The sequence below is a fragment of the Marmota monax genome, unplaced genomic scaffold (assembly GCF_021218885.2).
Source record: "Marmota monax isolate L192 unplaced genomic scaffold, Marmota_monax_Labrador192_F-V1.1 WCK01_AAM20220418_F8-fsc00195, whole genome shotgun sequence".
In the NCBI taxonomy this organism is placed as follows: Eukaryota; Metazoa; Chordata; class Mammalia; order Rodentia; family Sciuridae; genus Marmota; species Marmota monax.
In genome coordinates, this window is record NW_026691979.1 from 760,162 (window position 1) to 778,277 (window position 18,116).

The 18,116-nt window shown below is 43.6% G+C and overlaps 1 protein-coding gene across 2 annotated transcripts in view; it reads left to right on the forward strand.

Annotated features, from left to right (window-relative positions):
- Positions 1-18,116, forward strand: part of Csmd1 (CUB and Sushi multiple domains 1) — a 1,167,250-nt gene that overhangs the window by 581,549 nt on the left and 567,585 nt on the right. The gene's annotated exons all lie outside the window — the stretch shown is intronic.

The window sequence follows — 18,116 nt, forward strand, 5'->3', positions numbered from 1 at the left end:
GCCAAGTCTTGGCATTGGCAGGTAGGAAGGTCTGCTGGACAGAAGGTCTGGAGGACAGAGCTCGAAGGTGAGAGGAACAAAGTGTGTCAGGACCTCGGGCTCCGAGCCCCTTGACTAAACCTCCCCCAGTCAAATCTCCATGGAAGAGCAATTTGGCTCTTAGGGACATGGGTTTAGGAAAGCTATGTCTTGTCCTCAGACAGCCCCCAGCGACCTGCTCCTCCTCAGAATTCAGTTCTCCCATTTCTTCCATACTAAAGAACACTAAGAATTCCAGCGATACCTTAGTGCCCAGATGTGTTCTGGTCACTGTCAATGTTGGTTTTGATTCCTGTTGTGCAGATTGTAGAGTCTACCTTGCTGGAGATACTCCAGGGCCTCCACTCACAAGGGCTCCAGAGCCATGTTTCGGTTGGGTATACTGGTAACCAAAATACCTGACCAGGACAACTTAGGGGAAGAAAAGTTCATTGTGAGCTGGAAGGTTCAATCTGTTTTTGATGACGTCATTGCTGTCAGTCCAGGGCGAGGTGGAGCATCGTGGCAGAAGAGTATGGCAGAGGAAAGCTGCTTACCTATGGTTGCCTAAAAGCAGAGAGAAAATCAGGAACCAAAATATATAACTCCCAAGGCATGCCCACAGTGACCTGCCTGCCCCAAATAGCCCTGCCTTCTCAGTCACCATCCGTTAATCCATTCAAATTATTAACCCATCAAATGGATGGCTCTCCTAAGCTAATCATTTAACCTCCTGCATTAACACAGGAGCTTTGGGGGGACACCTCATATCCAAACCATAATAGACCATTTATTCTAATGGCAGGTGTGATCTTACATTAAGTGGAAGATAACTGGTCCTAGCATTCTGAGATCAACTGAGCTGAGGCTCCAAGTGGTGGCAGGATGTAGATTTGCATGGTGTCTCTGGAGTCCCCCAGAAGACAGCATCTGCTCTGTGTGGTCAAAGCCGTGAATGAAACTTCCCAGCCGGCCCTCCAGTGTGTGAGCAGGACAGGGAGGCGTGGGTCTTCAGAACCTGACATATTTCTAAGGCTGCTTGCTCGTAGGTCATAGTCCATATTGTCATGATTGAGCCAAATGTTCAACATAATTTTCTAAAGGGTTCTCTAGGTCAGCTGTAGAACTGAATGTCTCTGGTTGACGTGTGGAGGTCACTACTCTGTCTTAGAGTTTGGTTTGCTGATTTAGAAGGCCGTTCCCAGGTGACAGTTACATAGTATTCCACTACATTAGCCTCACTACTGTTTAACAACGTTAGCTTGCATAATGCTGAAATTAATCAATGAAAATACAAGAGGCAGAGTATCTGTCATGATGTGGGCACAGTCGTCCTGGCTAACAATTGCTTGAACAAAGGAAGAGTGTTTGGAAGAACAAAGGGGGTCTGATCAGACAGGGCTCAGGGTGAACATCTCATTTGGTGTTTGTCATATGTTGATGTTTCAGACCCTTAACTGAAGCTGATCAGGAAGACCTGTTAACAGTCACAACGTGCAAGATCATGAGGGAACGGATTGTTTCTCCCGTTTCAAGTGCGTCCTGGCCACATTGCTGCAGGGTGATGGTGCAGAGCAGGGCCTTGTGTGGCCATCACTGTACAAGCCAAAAGATATTCCCCCTGAATCAGGTCATGGCACAGCCAAACCTATGTTCAAGGGGATTTTGGAACAGGTGTTAGGTGGCACCAATTTTAATCCCTGTCCTATTGGTTTAATCAGTGCAATGTTTTGTTCAGTGCCCAATTCAGTGGCATTCAGTGGTTGTGCTGCAACCACCTCTGCATCCCTCTCCAGAGCTCTCCATCCTCCCAAACTGAAGCTCTGTCCCCAGCACACACTGACTCCCCGCCCTCTTCCCAGCTCCTCTGTGGATTTGTCCTCCCTAAGTAGAGACTGGCTTCTCTCACTGGGACTGGCTCATTCCACCCAGCACCATGTCCTTGAGGCCCCTCTCTGTTCTAGAATGTTCACTTAATCAGTGTTCTGTGGCTATACAAAGTACCTGAGGTAATTGATTGAGGAAGAGAAAAGGTTTGCTTTTCTCTTCACAATTTTAGAGGTTTCAGTCTGTGGCCAGTTGGCCCCATTACCTTGGGGCAGCACATCATGGTGGGGGACACATGGAAGGACACAGCTGCTCACCTCACCCCCAGACACGACAGGGAGGGAAAGAGGGGGGCCATGTCCCAGGATTTCCTCTGAGGGCATGCACCTGTCATTTGCAGACCTTCCATGACATCCCACCTCTTAAAATGTCCCCTACCTCCCAGGACTGCCAAACTGGAGGCCTTTCACAGGTGAGTGTGGGGAACATTTAACTGCAGCACAGCATGTGTCCAACCTTGCTTCATTTTAGGGTCAGTCACATCTTACTGTATAGATGTGCTGCATCTCCTCTTCCATCTGTAGGCCCGTGGCCAAATGGGCTGCCCCCGCCCTTTGGCTCTTCTGAATCGTGCTGCTATAAGCACGGATGACCAGCTCTCTTTTAGTACCTGCTTTCCAATTTTTGAATTGCTGGGTGGTGGGATGGCTGGGTCATATGGCAATTCTGCTTGTTTTCTTTGAGGAGCTTCTGTAAGCCCTTGTGCCACTTAACATTCTCATCCACAGAGCATAGGAGTTGCAACTTTTTAAACTTTATCAATTTTTATGCACACACTGACATCAACCCTGTTATTATGTCTGATAGAGGCAGCCCACAACTGACGAGGTGTCCCAATAGAAGCCCGTCTCCCTGTCCCTTGTCCCCTCCCCGTATTACGACTGACTGTAGCTCTGCAGGTTTTGTGGGCTTTGTGCACAAATGCACTGAGAGCCTGCAGATGTGCTGATGTACGTCTGCTTTCCTAAGGTTAGCATCTTCATTTGTGGTAACTGCCAAAACCAGTTACTGAAATAAACTACATTTAAAATAAAAAAAATGTAAATCACTATATCAAAGTAATGGTAATTTTTAACATGAAACATTTTTTTCATCACCATAAATATGTGACAATGGATATTAAAGAATAGTCATAACTGGGAGAAATTAAATGTTACTGTTTTTAATGAGAGCAAAAATAATATATACCATTAATAAAAAAGTAAATAAGAAAAATGAAGGTTTGTGTTCAAAATGTTAAGTGACAGTAAATGTAATGATTTCATGGTTTAGTAATTATTAAGTTACCTGCATTCATTACTAAACAGATTTTCTGGGACTTTTAAGGAGGACAGGGGCTGGGATACATGGCTTAGTGGTGACTCTTCAGCTGAGTATTAAAGCACATTAGGAAGGGTACTCGCGGCTCCTGTGATCTTCTGTGGCATGAAAACTAGTCCACGCTCCATCATTTTTTTATTATTTCAAGTGAAAAGCATGTTCCATGAAAAACATCAGTCATCTCCAAAGAACTCACCCTCCTCCTCAAGGCAAGCAGCCCAGCCACGCACTTCATGGACATTCTCTGATTCCTCAAGCAGAGTATGAAGAGGGTCTGTGTTACACAGGACCAGTGGCTTCCCCTGCTCTGTCCTTGACAGGAGTAAGCCAGCTGAGGTCAAGATGGACGCCACACCTGCAGGAGCTGGATGCCTCTCCCCGGGACCCTGCGGGTGCACCTGCCCTCTTCTTCCGATAGCTTTGGTGCACAGTGAAACAGGCCAAATGTATCTTAAGGTGGATGTGATCTACTGATGCCCTCAGGACTTGAGGACATGGGCATCCATGGCTCTCCTTAAGAACCTGCCCAGGGTCACCTCTTCTGCCATCCTGCCTGCCAGTGGTGTCTGTGGGTGCCACCTCTGCCCAGGCCTTGGGCACAGACTCTGGTACTGAGAGTCTTGGTTCTGAGTCTAGCTCCCCGTCAGCTCCCAGACCCCGAGGGCCTCACTACACCCAGCCCTGCTCTCTCGGCAGCCGCATTTCCATACACCCTGGCTCTTTCTTCCAGTTGTTCAGAATGGACTCGCGGGTGAAGAACTGTCTGTTCTGCCTCGTGGTCTCCTCAGGAAAGCTAACTGGAAGGACTGTGGTGCGTGGTCGAGGGCCCACGGGAAGCCAGTGCAGGGCAGTCTGCACAACACTGTGCTGGGACGGCGGGTTTCCTCCTGTCTGGACAGCATGACTAGTGGGCACTTGTCCCACTGTGATCTTTGTCGAGCTGAGTTAATGACAGTATTTTGGAAACAGTGGAAAAAATAAAAAGGGTGATAAATGAGAGAGAAATTCACAGATAAGGGAACACTTCTTGTTGTGAGAGGATTGTTTCAACTCTGTCTTATGTTGAGATAAATACTTTCTTACATTTAATCAAGATCCACAGTTTAATCAATGTGTTGGTTCCTTAGCTAACGTGGTGGCAAATACTAAAGTCACTTTTAACTTCATCATGAAGTTACATGCACATGTATGTATGTATGCATATATATATATATTTTTTCTCATTTGACTTCAAATGTTTTTGATTTCCAAAATTAAATATTCCTAGGAATTTTGTGGCAATAGCAGGTGATATGTGGAAAGAAATTCTCGCATGACTTCTTAGCATATATTTTGTCACTATTTTCCATCACAAATTGCTACCTACTAACTAAACAGGCTCCTCATTCCTTTTTTCCTCAAACACCACTCTCAGAAAATTCCCAGCAATTGTTTTCTCAAAATAATTTATGATGGGTGTTCATTCAAAGATAAGTTGTATAATTCCCCTGCAAAGAACTGCTAATTCTTTTCCTTTTTCTCAACACATTAACTTTGATTTAATAAGTCATTTAATCAAATTAATGAAGCTTTTCCAAAAGTGTTGCTGGGAAGACAACGAAAACATTGCTATTTTTAAAATAAGAATAATGAAAAGGAAGTGCGGAAGAAGCAGGTCTAAACTGGAAATGCCCTCAGAAATCAGGAGTAGAAACAATCCTAAAAATGCTTTTCTGTCTTGTGCTGCGCCCTGGGACACCCCAAGGTGACCTTTGGCTCTGGCCCAAGCCATGAGCTCTGCCAGCCTGCTCCCAGGTGGGGGACCGGAAGGCCCCATAGGTCAGCTGCCTGCGCCTCTCGGCCTCTGCTCAGCCCTGCGCCCACCGTGCGCCCCGAGTCCCCCTCTCCCCAGGACCTGCGGGGGTGGCCGCTTACAGAAGAAAACGGAGGGCCCACAAGCGGAGGGGCATTCCTGGAGTTCTCGCCCCCCCCCTGGCTGCGGAAGGAGATGGATGTTTCCAGCCCCGCCTGGGCCTCTCCGTGGTCAGAGGCCTGAGAGTCCCCTGCTCGGGCTCCAGGACCCCTCCAGCAGCTCTGCGGGAGAAAAGCTCCCAGAGCGCAGCGGCACGCCTCCCCAGGTGGCATGCCCTCTCCAGGGTTCTCCATGCCATCTCCAGAAGAGACTGCGCTTCTGTTCTTTCCAGGAAAGAACAGAGATTGGCCAGCAGCGTCCCCTACGTGAAATGCAGTCCCCATTTGAGAGGGTCGCACGGGTGCCCTGAGTGGAGGCAGGGAAGGGCCCTGGGCGCCCGAGAGGAGTGGCTGTGCGAATTTGCCCTGCGCCTCCACCGCGCGGATGGCTGTGCCCACTGCCGCCCTGTGCAGAGAGGATGGAGGGCGGACTGTGGCTCCTCCCGGCCCAGGAGCCAAAGCACAAAGGACACAAGCAGCATCGAGTGAAGTCCCCGGAGTCCCTGCCCTCCCTCCACCCTTCCATTTGTCTTCTGTGAACTTTATTGAGTTTTTCTGCGGCAAGCACGTGGCAATTTGTCTATTGGAAATGAAAGGGACCAGACAAGGTGCTGACGGCCTTGGGACCCCTACTCAGCGCCTGTGGTTTCCTCTCCAGCTTCGGAATGTAGTGGGCAGAGAGGAGCAGCGGGTGGAGGTGATGCCCCCAGCCTGGGCGCAGCGGTGAGCTGGGAAGCCCCTGCAAGGCATTTCTCAGGCACTTGGCAGAGGATGTGGGCCAGACAGCACCCGGGTGTTTGTATTTGTGATCTCATTTAATCTTCACAGTAACTCTGCGAGGCAGGTGATAATTATCTTCATTAAACAGCCAAGGAGCCTGGGATCTGGGGACAGTGTTCACCTGCCGGGTGACATTCTAACGAGATCCAGGACACTGATGAGCTCCCGCAGCTAACTCCAAAGCCCACGCAGAGTAAGGCAGAGGCTTCTCTGTTAGAGGGCATGAGGATCAGACAGAGCAGAGCTGCAGTGCAGGTGCCAGAGCAGCAGACAGTAGGGCCGCAGCGAGGGCACAGCATGTGCTTAGCACGCCCCCTTGTGTTCCCTCAGCGGTGCCCTGCAACGGCGCTGCCGGGCTCAGGGACCTTGCTGTGCTTGGGCATCTTAAGGCATCACTGTCTGGCAAGGAATGCTGTACTACTTCAGCACTCAGGAGGAGCCACTGGCTCTCATGCCCCAAAGCCCCTAGGAATGCAGCTGTGTATCCTCAATGATCTCCTACTGCGAGACCCTCAAGAGCGTGGCTGTCCAGGCCCTGGCAGTGCCCGCCCACCACTCCACCAGCCTCTCCATAACATGGAGAGGCAGCCAACAGCAGGCCCAGAGGTGACTGCCCTTTCCAGGTAGACTTGCTTTTTTTATAAGTAGAATTGTACATTCCAAAATAGCAATGAGAGGTCAGTAGTACAGCAACACATGAGCCAGCAGCAGCGTGGTCATTTAGTATCACCCCCTATGGACTGTGCACAGGGCATGTTCCAGAACCTTCTTCCACTGGCAGCTTAGTAGGCTTGTTTGGAATGTGAGCATGTGGCACCGTGTAAACCATGATAGCTCTGGCCTCCAGGCAACCGTGATTTTCCAGCTCCGTTAGAGCCATCGTGTGTGGGGTCCACCACTGACCTGAGCCTTGGTGCCCAGAGTGTGACTGAAGGCAGAGGGGGCCTAGAGCTCTGCTCTGACTACGCGCACCTGCTTCCTCTACTCTGCACTGGCTGCTTAGAACAAAAGTGAGCAAGTAGAATCTTAATGTCTTAAATCAACCCCTTTCTTCTCTCTCCCTCTCTCTCTCTTTCCTTCCCTCCCTCCCTCTCTCTTTTTGCACAGTACTGGGCATTGAATTCAGCCCTTAGGCATGCTGGGCAAGCTCTCCACCACTGAGCTACACCCCAGCCCTTTTTACTTTTTAATTTGAGACAGGATCTTGCTAAATTCCTCAAGATGCCCTGGAACTTTGGATCCTCCTGTCTCAGTGTCTGGATTATATGAGGTGAATCGTAGTCATGCACCACCACAGCTGGCTAGATGTGTTCTTTAACAGATGCAGGAAAACACAGCCCGTAACAACCCCACAAGGCTGTGGCTTAGGATTTTAGAAAATTTCAGAAGCTTACCCGGAGCTCAGACCTGGACTTCCAGGACACTGGTCTAGGCAGAACCCCAGCCTCTGCAGAAGCCCACGCTTGGTAAAGCTGCTTGTCAGCTGCAGTGGCTTCTGGCTACCTAGGGGGACATTGAGAGATTATGACAGAAAATCTTCTCACACAATGAGATGCTGACGAGAGTGGGTTACAGGGCAGAGGCAAGCCGCGGCCAGTCTAGGTGGCCCTTCCCAGCCTCCATCAAGATCAGTGTGTCTCAGAGGTGCTCGGGCGGCCACCGTGGCCCTTGGCTGCTTCTCCCTCTGTCCCTTCCCTCCTCCCTCTGTTTTGGAAAAAGGACTTGAAAGAAACTTCTGTGGAGTAAACCAATAATTCACCACAAGCCAAGTGAACAAAGCTGCTAACCTCACCTTGTTCCAAGATAAACGTTCTCATGTCCGAAAACTTAAATCACAGGGAAATTCATGGCCTGAGTCTAGCCTCTCCCTGGATAAGTACATGGGTGATGAGTAGCTCAATTGTTTTCCTTAAAGTATTTGATTGTGATTGCCCTGTAAGCTCATGAGCAATCCAGTGTCCACAGAAACCCTTCATACTGCCTTTACAAGGTTATTCCTGTGGAGTTGAAACTTCATACACACACACACACACACACACACACACACACATGTGTGTATGCACAAATACAGGTAATATAGTTAAGTAATAAGTAATATAGCTTCTCTTTATATCATTTCAGGAATATGTATATATAATATAAATAATGCTGTGTGTTTAAGATTTCTCTTTTAATCTACCAGTGAGGTCAGTCTAAAAGATTCTGATGGCCAATTGCCAAAGACTCTCAGCAATGAAGCTGCTAACATCGTCAAGTACAGTGAATGTAGCACTGAACCCTTGTGATTCTAAGTCAAGAACCTGTGACTTTTCAGCTTGGAGGATTCCTTATAACAGAGAACTGCAAGATGACTTTCTGGCCAAAGAAAACCACTCGCTGACTTAGGCTAAAAGTGAAATCTGATCACCGGGTCGTTCCTGTAACTTGGTGTCAGTGTTTCCCGAAGGCTGGGGTTCAAGGATACCCTGACCTCTAATAAAAATGTTGGACTGTCTGCCTGTGTGCAAACTCACCAGGCAGCTGGCATCAAAATAACCCGGCAAAGAGAAGACAGAGGTGCCTGCCAGACCTCAAAAGGGCTTTCTGTCGTAGCGACTCGACCCTCCATAAAATAATGTGTGTAGCCAGAGACAATGTTAGTGAGATTTTCCCCCAGGACACTAAGCACACTCATTATTTTAAATGCAAGTGAAAGCAAGATGGCCACTGGCAGACGTCTCTTTTACTGCTGGGGGGTGTAGGTCGGGTGTTGCTGCACACAGTGGGTCTTCAGATGTCAGCCTCACCTCGGGTGATGCCCTTGGCTGAGAGGCCTCAACCTAGTGGGATGTTCCGAGGGTGAACAGGTTTGATGCTGTGGTCAACTGGTGTTCGGTGTTACAATTGCAAGAAGGGAGGACAAATCTCAGGTGTAAGGGTAAACACAATGAGACCCAGCCGTTAAGAGTACTTTAAGGAAAAAGGCTCAAAGGAGCCCAGCAGAACTATCTTATATTTACAGTTCATTTTTATTATGTAAAACTCCTGTGTGTCTCCACCTCAATTCCCCTATTAAATCATACACCGCACATATTGGCTTGGAAATAAAAACATAAAATCATAACCCCAGTTGTCTCCAGGTGATGGTTTTATTTAGTTTTTTATTTCTTCTTGATAATTCTAAGGTTTCCCCAAATTTTCTGCCATGTCTGTGTCTGTGAACACTGTAATTGTCAACAAAAGTGTCTGATAGACAGGAGAGCAAAGTCAGTGCCTCGTGACTCAGCATGAGTCTTCCTACAGCAGGGGTGATGGGGATAGACTGTTACAGAAGTCCCAGCGGCTGACATAGCGTTCATTGAGAGAGGTCTTGGTATGTGCACATACAAATATGCCTCAGTGAGTTCCAGCTCTAGGTGTATCTATAAGTTTGGTGACAATAGACACCAAATATAAAAGCAAATAAAAACATATGAAGAGGAGGAAGAATGAGGAGGTACTGGGGACTGGAACGGAACAAGTCATGTTTCCTGCATGTATGACATTGCCAGAATGAACCCCACTAGTATGTGCAGCTATAGTGCACTGATAAAAACATTCAAAACGAGGAAGCATAAAAAGATGTCTTAGCAAAATATTATAGACTTGATTATTCAAGTTCTGAATCTGAATAATGTAGCATGGGAAGATACGTTTACTATTGTATGACGACTTAAGTGTTATATATAATGTGTTGATAAACTGGTTATAACAACCTAGAACATAAAACATGGTGGAAAACTGTTGTAATTTATGAAGAAGGCAGCACTGCCTCATAAAGCAAGGGAGTGGTGGGGTCAGTCGGCACCGACTCCTATAATAGATCTGCTGCTTCAGGCAGTGTGACCCAAGTAGAATCAGCTACCTCTTTGGAACTCAGTTTCTTTTCCTGTAAATCATTGTAACAATAGCGTGAATCTTATGTTATTTTGGTGGAATTAAATGCATTATATATATTAGGTAGATAGTACCAAATGCATAATAATATTCCAACTCGTAACTTACTAGTAATACCAACAGCAGGAATGTTCTCTTACACGGTTGGGATACCGTCTGTGTGACCGAGGGAGTCACATGGGAGCTCACAGTCTGCAGTGGATATGGAGCACCCGATGCTGGACTTGGCCTTGAGAACCAGAGGCCTGGGCTAGGAGGAAACCAGACAGGGTGGAGTTCCTCGCTCCGTGTGCTGAGGAGGGAGTGGCTGACTGCGCCCCAGCAGGTACAGCCGGCTCCACAAGGAGCCATACTGCTTTCAAGGGTGGTTGAACTGATTTCGGTCCCACCAACAGCAATGGAGGGAACCTTGTCCCCCACGACCTTGCCAACACTTCTTATTATTTGTATTCTTGAAAATTGTCATTCCGACTGGAATGAGATGAAATCTCAACATAGTTTTGATTTGCATTTCCCTAAATGCTAGATATGTTGAACATTTTTTTGTATGTTTGTTGACTGTATTTCTTCTCTTAAGACTTGTTTGTTTGTTCCATTGCCCATTTATTGATTGGGTTATTTTCATTTCTGGTGTTACGTGTTTTTTGAGTTCTTTGTGTATCCTGGATATTAATGTCCTACATGAGGAGCAGGTGGCGAAGATTTCTCTCATCTGTCCCCTCTCTCTTTAATTGTTTTAATTGTTTCCTTTGCTGTGCAAAATCTTTTTAATTTGATACTTCCTACTTCTTGATTTTTTAAAATTTTATTTCTTGCACATTAAGAGTCTTTTTAAAGAAGTTAGTTCCTGTGACAACAGGCTGGCATTGAGGCTTACATTTTATTCTAGCCGTTTCAGAGTTTTGGGTATAATTCCTAGGTCTTTGGTCCACTTTGGGTTGACTTTTGTGCAGGGTGAGAGAGAGAGGTTTCAGTCTTTGACATGTGGATTTCCAGTTCTCCCAACACCATTTGTTAAAAAGGCTAACTTTTATCCAACATATATTTTTGGCACCTTGGTCTAGTATCAGGCACCTGTATTTATGTGGGTTTGTCTCTGTGTCTTTATTCCAAAGGTATTCAAATCTGTTTTGGTTCCAGTACCATGCTGTTTGTATCACTGTAGCTCTGTAGTATAACGGAGATTCAGGATTGCCATGTCTCCTGCTTCCCTCTTCTCATATAGAATTGCTTCAGCTCTTCTGGCCTCTTTATTTTTCCAAGTGAATTTCAGCACTACTCTATCTAGTTCTGTGAAGAATGCCATTGGTATTTTGATGGGGATTGTACTGAATATGCATAGCACCTTTGGTAGTAAGACCATTTTGACAATATTAATTCTTCCTGTCCAAGAACATGAGAGATCTTTCCATCTTCTAATGTCTCCTTCAATTACTTTCTTTAATGTTCTGTAGTTTTATTGTAGCTATCTTTCATCTCTTTTGTGAGATTGATTCCTATGGATCAGGTGTCTCACAAAAGCTCATGTGATGAGACAAGGCAAGGCAGTTTAGAGGTGAAATGATTGGGTTTTGAGCACCTTAACCTAACCAGAACATGAATTCCCTGATAGGAATTAACTTGGTGGGAATTATAGGCAGGTAGGGAATGGCTGGAGGGGGTGGGTCCCTGGGGGCATGCCTTTTTGTCAGTGGAAAGAAAAGTGCACGCGTGTGTGTTCATCCTCCCCCCTCCCTCCCCGCTCCCCTTCCTGATGTGATATCCCCAGCTATTTCCTCCACTACACTTTTCCTGCATGATATCCTTGTGCCCCAGGAAAGGAGCCAGCTGCCTGTGGACTGAGACCGTCTGAAACCTCTGAAAAAAAAAAAAACCTAATTGCTCTAGTCAGGTCTTTTGGTCATAGTGGTGAAAAAGCTGACTAAAACAATTCCCAAGTTTTTTGTTTTTGTTTTTGTTTTTGTTTTTTAGGTTATTGTGAATGGGATAGTTTTTTAAACTTCTTTTTTCAGCAGATTCATTCATGAAATATGGTAATACAATTGATTTATGAGTGTTGATCTTATATCCTGCTACTCTGCTGAATTCATTTATCAGTTCTAGAAGCCGTCTGGTGGAGTTTTTTTGAGTCTTCTTAATATAGGATCTTGTCATCATCAGAGATCATTTGAGATCTTATTTTCCTATTTATAGCCCTTTAATTTTCTCCTCTTCCCTGATTGCCCTGGCTAGAGTTTCAAGGACTGTGTTGAGTAGGACTAGTGAAAGTGGGCATGCTTATCTTGTTTTTATAGAAAATACTTTCAAGTTTTCTCCATCATTGTGATGTTGGCCTTGGGTTTGACATGTATAGCTTTTACAAGGATGAGGCAAGTTCCTTCCAACCCTAGGTTTTCTATTGTTTCAAAGATTAATGGGTGCTATACTTTGTCAGATGTTTTTCTGCATCTAATAATTATGAGATTCCTGACCTTAACTCTATTTAGTGGTGGATTTTATTTATTTATTTGCATATGTTAAACCAAACTTTTATCCCTGGAATGAAACCCACCTGATTAAGATGCACTATCATTTTAATGTTTTTTTGTGTAAAATTTGCCAACATTTTCTTAAGAATTTTTGCATCTACATTCATCAAGGATATTGTTCTGAAGTCTTTTTTAATGTGTCTTTGTCTGGTTTTGTTATTAGTGTGGCTTAGATGTCAGGTGTCCCCCAAAAGCTCATGTGTGAGACAATGCAAGAAGGTTTAGTGGTGAAATGATTGGGTTACAAGAGTCTTAACCCAAACACTGAATTAATCCTAAAACAGGGATTAACTGAGTGGTAACTGTAGGCTGGTAGGCTGTGTGTGGAGGAGGTGGGTCCCTGGCAGTGTGCCTTTGAGGTTTAGATTCCATCCTTGATGAATGGAGCTCTGTTCCTTTGTGTGAAGTCTTGAGCCACTTCCCTCCACCACACTCTTCCACCCTGATATTCTGCTCCACCTCAGATCCCAAGGGATGGAGCTAGCTGTCTATGGATTGAGACTCTTGGACTCATAAATCCCCAAATAAATTTTTCTCCTAAAATTGTCTTGTCGGGTCTTTTTGTCACAGCAGTGAAATAGCTCACTAAAACAAGCATCAGTGTGACATTGGCTTCATAGAATGAATTTGGCAGTGATCCCTACTTTTCTGTCTCATGGAATAATTTGAAGAATGTTGATATTAATTCTTCTTTAAAAGTCAGGTACAACTCAGTTGAGAATCCATCTGGTCTTGGGTTTTTCTTTGCTGGAAAGCTTTTGATATTGCTTCAATTTCATTACTTCTTATTGATCTGTTTAGGTTTCCATATCCTCATGGTTTAATTTGGATAGGTCATATGTCTCTAGAAACTTGTCAGTATTTTCAAAATTTTCTAGCTTATTGGACTATAAATTTTCAAAATAGTTTCTGATGATCCTCTAGATCTTAGTAATGTCCATCTGATGTTTCCATTTTTTGCTTTGAATTTTGTTAATTTGAGTGTTTTCTCTCATTCTTTTGGTTAATTTGGCTAAAGGTTTATCAATCTTATTTATCCTTTCAAAATTCTAACTCTCTGCTTCTTTTATCTTTTGTATTTTTTAATCTAAATTTTATTAATTTTGGCTCCAATTTCAATTAATTTCTGTCTTCTATTGATTTAAGTATTGGTTTGTTCTTCTTTTTCTGGGGCCTTGAGATAGACTATTAGATTATTTATTTGTTATCTTTCTATTCTTCTGATGTATGAACCAAGTGCTATAAATTTTCCTCTTAGAATATCCTGCATACTGTTGTAGATATTTTAATATGTGGTATCACTTGTCTCATTTACTTCTCAGAATTTTAAATTTCTCCTCTGATTTCTTCTACTATCCATTTATCATTCAAATGTTTATTTTTTAATTTTCAGATTTTAGAGTGGTTTCTTTTTTATCTTACTGATTTCTAGTTTCATTCCATTATAATCTGATAGAACTCAAGGTATTATTTCATTTTTTGGTATTTGTTATGATATGCTTTGTGAACAAAATAGAATCTATTTTAGAAAATGTTCCATGTGATGCTGTGAAGAAAGTGAATTCAGTCATTGATGGATAAAATCTTCTATAGATGTCTGTTAGGTCAATACTACTAATTATGTTTTTTTTTTTTTAATTCTGAAGAATTTTTACTTCACTTATGTCCAGATGATCTATCTAGTAGAAAGAATGGTGGGTAAAGTCACCCAGAGTTATTGTATTGTGTTCTGTTCGATTCTTAATATTGAGAAGGATTTGTCTTATTTGTGTAGATCTATCATTTAGGGGGCATAAACATTACAATCATCATATCTTATTGTTGTATGATTCCCTTAAGCAATATGTAGAACTTCTTTGTCTTCTGCTTACTTTTAGCTTGAAGTCCACTCTCTCTGCTATAAGAATAGCTACCCTTGCTTCCTTACAAGCACCCTTTGCGTGTTACGTCTTTTCCTGTCCTTTCGCCTTCTGTCTGTGGATGTCTTTGCCTGTGAGGTGGATTTCCTGCAAACAGCTGTTGTTAGGTCTTGTCTTTTAATCCAGTTTGCCAACCTAAGTCTTTTGATTGAAGAGTACAAAATACCAATTACATACAAACCAAGATTCAACAAGAAATTTTTCACCTAGGTATGGTTTACTGTAGATAACTCCAATGTCAACTTTGCCTATTTTCTATATGTATATTTCCTTAACTTGATTGATAGTTGTTACCTAATAGCCAACACTGTACCTTCATCCATTTTGAATGTATTTTTTCTAATAAAGCATAACTTGGAGTCAAGCCGTCCATCTTTGTTTGCCTAGCTGTAGTCTCTTCTTGCTCCTCTTATCCCCATCTTCTTACATTGTCTTCTGTTACTTCAAATACCTATCATTCATCTATTTTTATCTTTCTATTATGGTGTGGATTTTTCTTTTCTTTCTTTCTTTTTCTTGTCTTTTTTACCCAATTTTTCTTCTTCCCCTCTTTTAGCCTTCATTTACTATAATAGCAAATTTACTAAATTTAATAAATATTTTTTAACCTATTCCAGAGCTTCACCACACCTTTACACCTGGATTTAAAGAACTAGGGAGAATAATATCAAGAAACTTTGCATTTGCATTTTTTTAGGTAGAATAGTGTGAGGCTTGGCTCTGAAGTGATTATAATAAATAGGGCTCAGTGGCATCTCTCAAAGTGGTGCTGATATTGGGATCAGCAGAGGTCACACATTGAGTTAAAGTATCAATATCTGTATCTGCCCAACCAGATTTCTTAAGATAAACAGCTCACAAAGTAGTCCCTTGCTTAAAAGAAGAAATGATGACTCTCCTAGAAGATGGGTAAACATACAAACAACATGAAAAGGCAAGGGAGCAATCCACAAATAGCCCATAGTGCTTCAACATCTGACTCCATCAAATACACAATGGAGGAAATGTCAGAGAAAAAATTTAGAAAGTTCATAATTAAAATGTTATATGAATGAAAAGAAGATGCAAGGATTGAAATTAGAGATAAAATATATAAAGTGAAAGGTCAGTAAAGAGATAAAAATTCTGAAGAAGAACCAAACAGAAATCCTGGAAATGAAAGACTCAATAAACCAAGTTAAAAATTCAATGGAAGGCATCATTAATAGATTAGACCATTTTGAAGATAGATTTACAGGCCTTAAAGAGAAAGCATATAATATTGAATGTACAAATCAAACATAAGAAGAAGATGCTAAGATACCATGAACAGAATATTCAAGAAATTTGGGATAACATCAAGAGGCCACACTTAAGAATCATTGGAATAGATGAGGATGCTGAAATCAAGCTCAATGGATGCACAACCTTTTCAGTGAAATAATGTCCAAAAATTGTCCAAACCTTAAGAATGAGGTGGGAATTCAAATACAAGAGGCATATAGGACTCTAAATATACAAAATAACAATAGATCCCCTCTAAGACATATGATCATGAAAATACCCAACATACAGAATAAGGAGAGAATTTCAAAGATGCAAGAGAAAAGCAGCTGGTCACATTTAGGGGCAGACCCATCCAGATTTCAGTTGATTTCTCACGGCAGACCCTATAACCAGGAGGGCTGGGAATAATAAATACCAAGCTCTGAATGAAAATAGATGCTAGCCAAGAATAACATGTCCAGCAAAATTAAGCTTCAGAACTGAAGATGAAATAGAAAAACTTCCATGATAAGCAGAAGCTAAAAGACTTTATATCCAGAAATCCCACACTACAAAACATGCTCAATTAAATATCTCATGAAGAAGAAATGGAAAATAAAATGAAAACCAGCATACGGGTGAATTACACCAGAGTAATCAAGTCCAACTTAAATATTAGAAACACATCAAAATGGAATAAAATAAACAGCACCTCTCTATAATAACACTGAACATATACCTTGATAATCTCTTTAAAAATTAAGTGTGTGTTTAAAAGACAAAATGTTCTGAATTTTGTGACTCTTCTTCAAAATAAAACATGATAAAATACAAGGAGAGTTGAACAATTTGGGGGATTATATAATTCAATCTATAAATGAAGCAATTGAATACAAGCAATTCTAAACTCTGCTGTTTTAAAGTACCCTCTGATGGACATTGTTGTGAATGTTCCCAGGAAAACAACGCAGGTGCTCTATTAAGTGAAGGAATGTGGACAATCACAGTTTCTCAGGGTGGATCATTTTCACATTGTTCTTCTCTTAAGAATAAAAAATACTGAAAGTTTGTAAATTCCCCTCATGCTCTTGCTTCCCTCTGTTAGTCCCATAAAATACACAGACAATGGACTCAGACTCATCTTTAAAGATGTGGCCTTTGAGACACATGGCATTTAGGTGTTTTGTCAGGTTATGTGACAGGATTAAAAGGGATGATATTGTACATTTGGGACCAGGCTCTTTTGCTTATGCCAAAAAAGAAATAAGTGCAAGCCCCATACTCTTCTGAACTCATGGGATCACCCAAACAAGGAGGCTCGGGTGAGGAGGACAAGATTAAAGAACAGTGACCCAATGCTCCAACACTGCGTCCCAAGAGGCAGTGGGCAGAGGAGTGGAGGGCCGGCTCAGTCCTGGCCCTGGCCCTGCTGGGGCTAGTCTGGGCTGAGGGTGCCGTGTTCTACCGCCACAGCTGCAGGCATCTGTCACCCTGCTCCTCACTGATGGCTGCTCTGTCTGGGCCACTCCCTCATCTTTTCAACTGCCATCTTCTTCTCAAGATGCTTTCTGTGAATTTCCTCCTTTCTGGAGTTTTTCTCCAACGGGACTTTGAAAACAGGAAAAAAGCCATCAACATTAATACGGTCAATTGCTTTTCTTTTTATTTGACTTTAAGAATCTCACTTTTCAGGAGAGAGGAAAGAAATGGCAGATAATCAGCTTTTACTCTATTGAATCAGAAAGAAAAAAAATAAAAGTGTCAATAGAACATCTGTAACTGCAGTGAGGATCAGAAGTCTGTGCACCACCTCAGTCTTCTGTAACTGTGGTCCGTGAATTTCATCAGATCATTGCTAAAAACGGCATTTCCTGTTAGGTGTGTTGATGTCCTGACTTAGGGCCCCAGGCTCTTCCTCTGCTGGGAAGGAAGAGGCCCAGGACTCTGCTGGCATGGATGTGCGCATGCGCCGTTTGCCTTGGGGACCCTGGAGCAGTGGGGAGGAGGAAGTGGCCTCCAGAGTGGGGGACAGCAGTGGGAGCCCCTTGGGCTCCAGCTCTGCTCATTTTTGTTGACTAAAGTTAACCAGCTGCACTGAGGCCCCAGCGCAATCCAGAGGGTGCGAAGGTCCACAGACACACTCCGCCCTCCCAGAGCGCTGGCCTCCTTCTGAAAAACCAATCAACAAAAACCTGGACTCAGAGATGGAAATGGTCAGAGGGAAGGGGACAGGAGCTGGCAGGAGCCCAGGAGGCAGCGCAGAGGGAAGGGGAGGAGGGCATCCCTCTCCCCAGGGCTCTCCTCCCCTCCTTTCCAGCTTCCCCTTTTAAAAACAAGTCTCCCCTCTCCACTCTTCTGCACATGTCTAGATGTGTTTGGTACAAAACCTGGGACGTCAAGATGCTTGTTTAAACTCGAGAACAACTCCAGGGACCAGGCATGGGGGCCCGCTTCATCTGCACCGCTCAAGGGTGTATCCCACACAGCTTCCCATCCCCGCCCACACACGCACTTGCTAAACTTTAAGTCACTGAATGAACATGTGAATAAAGGA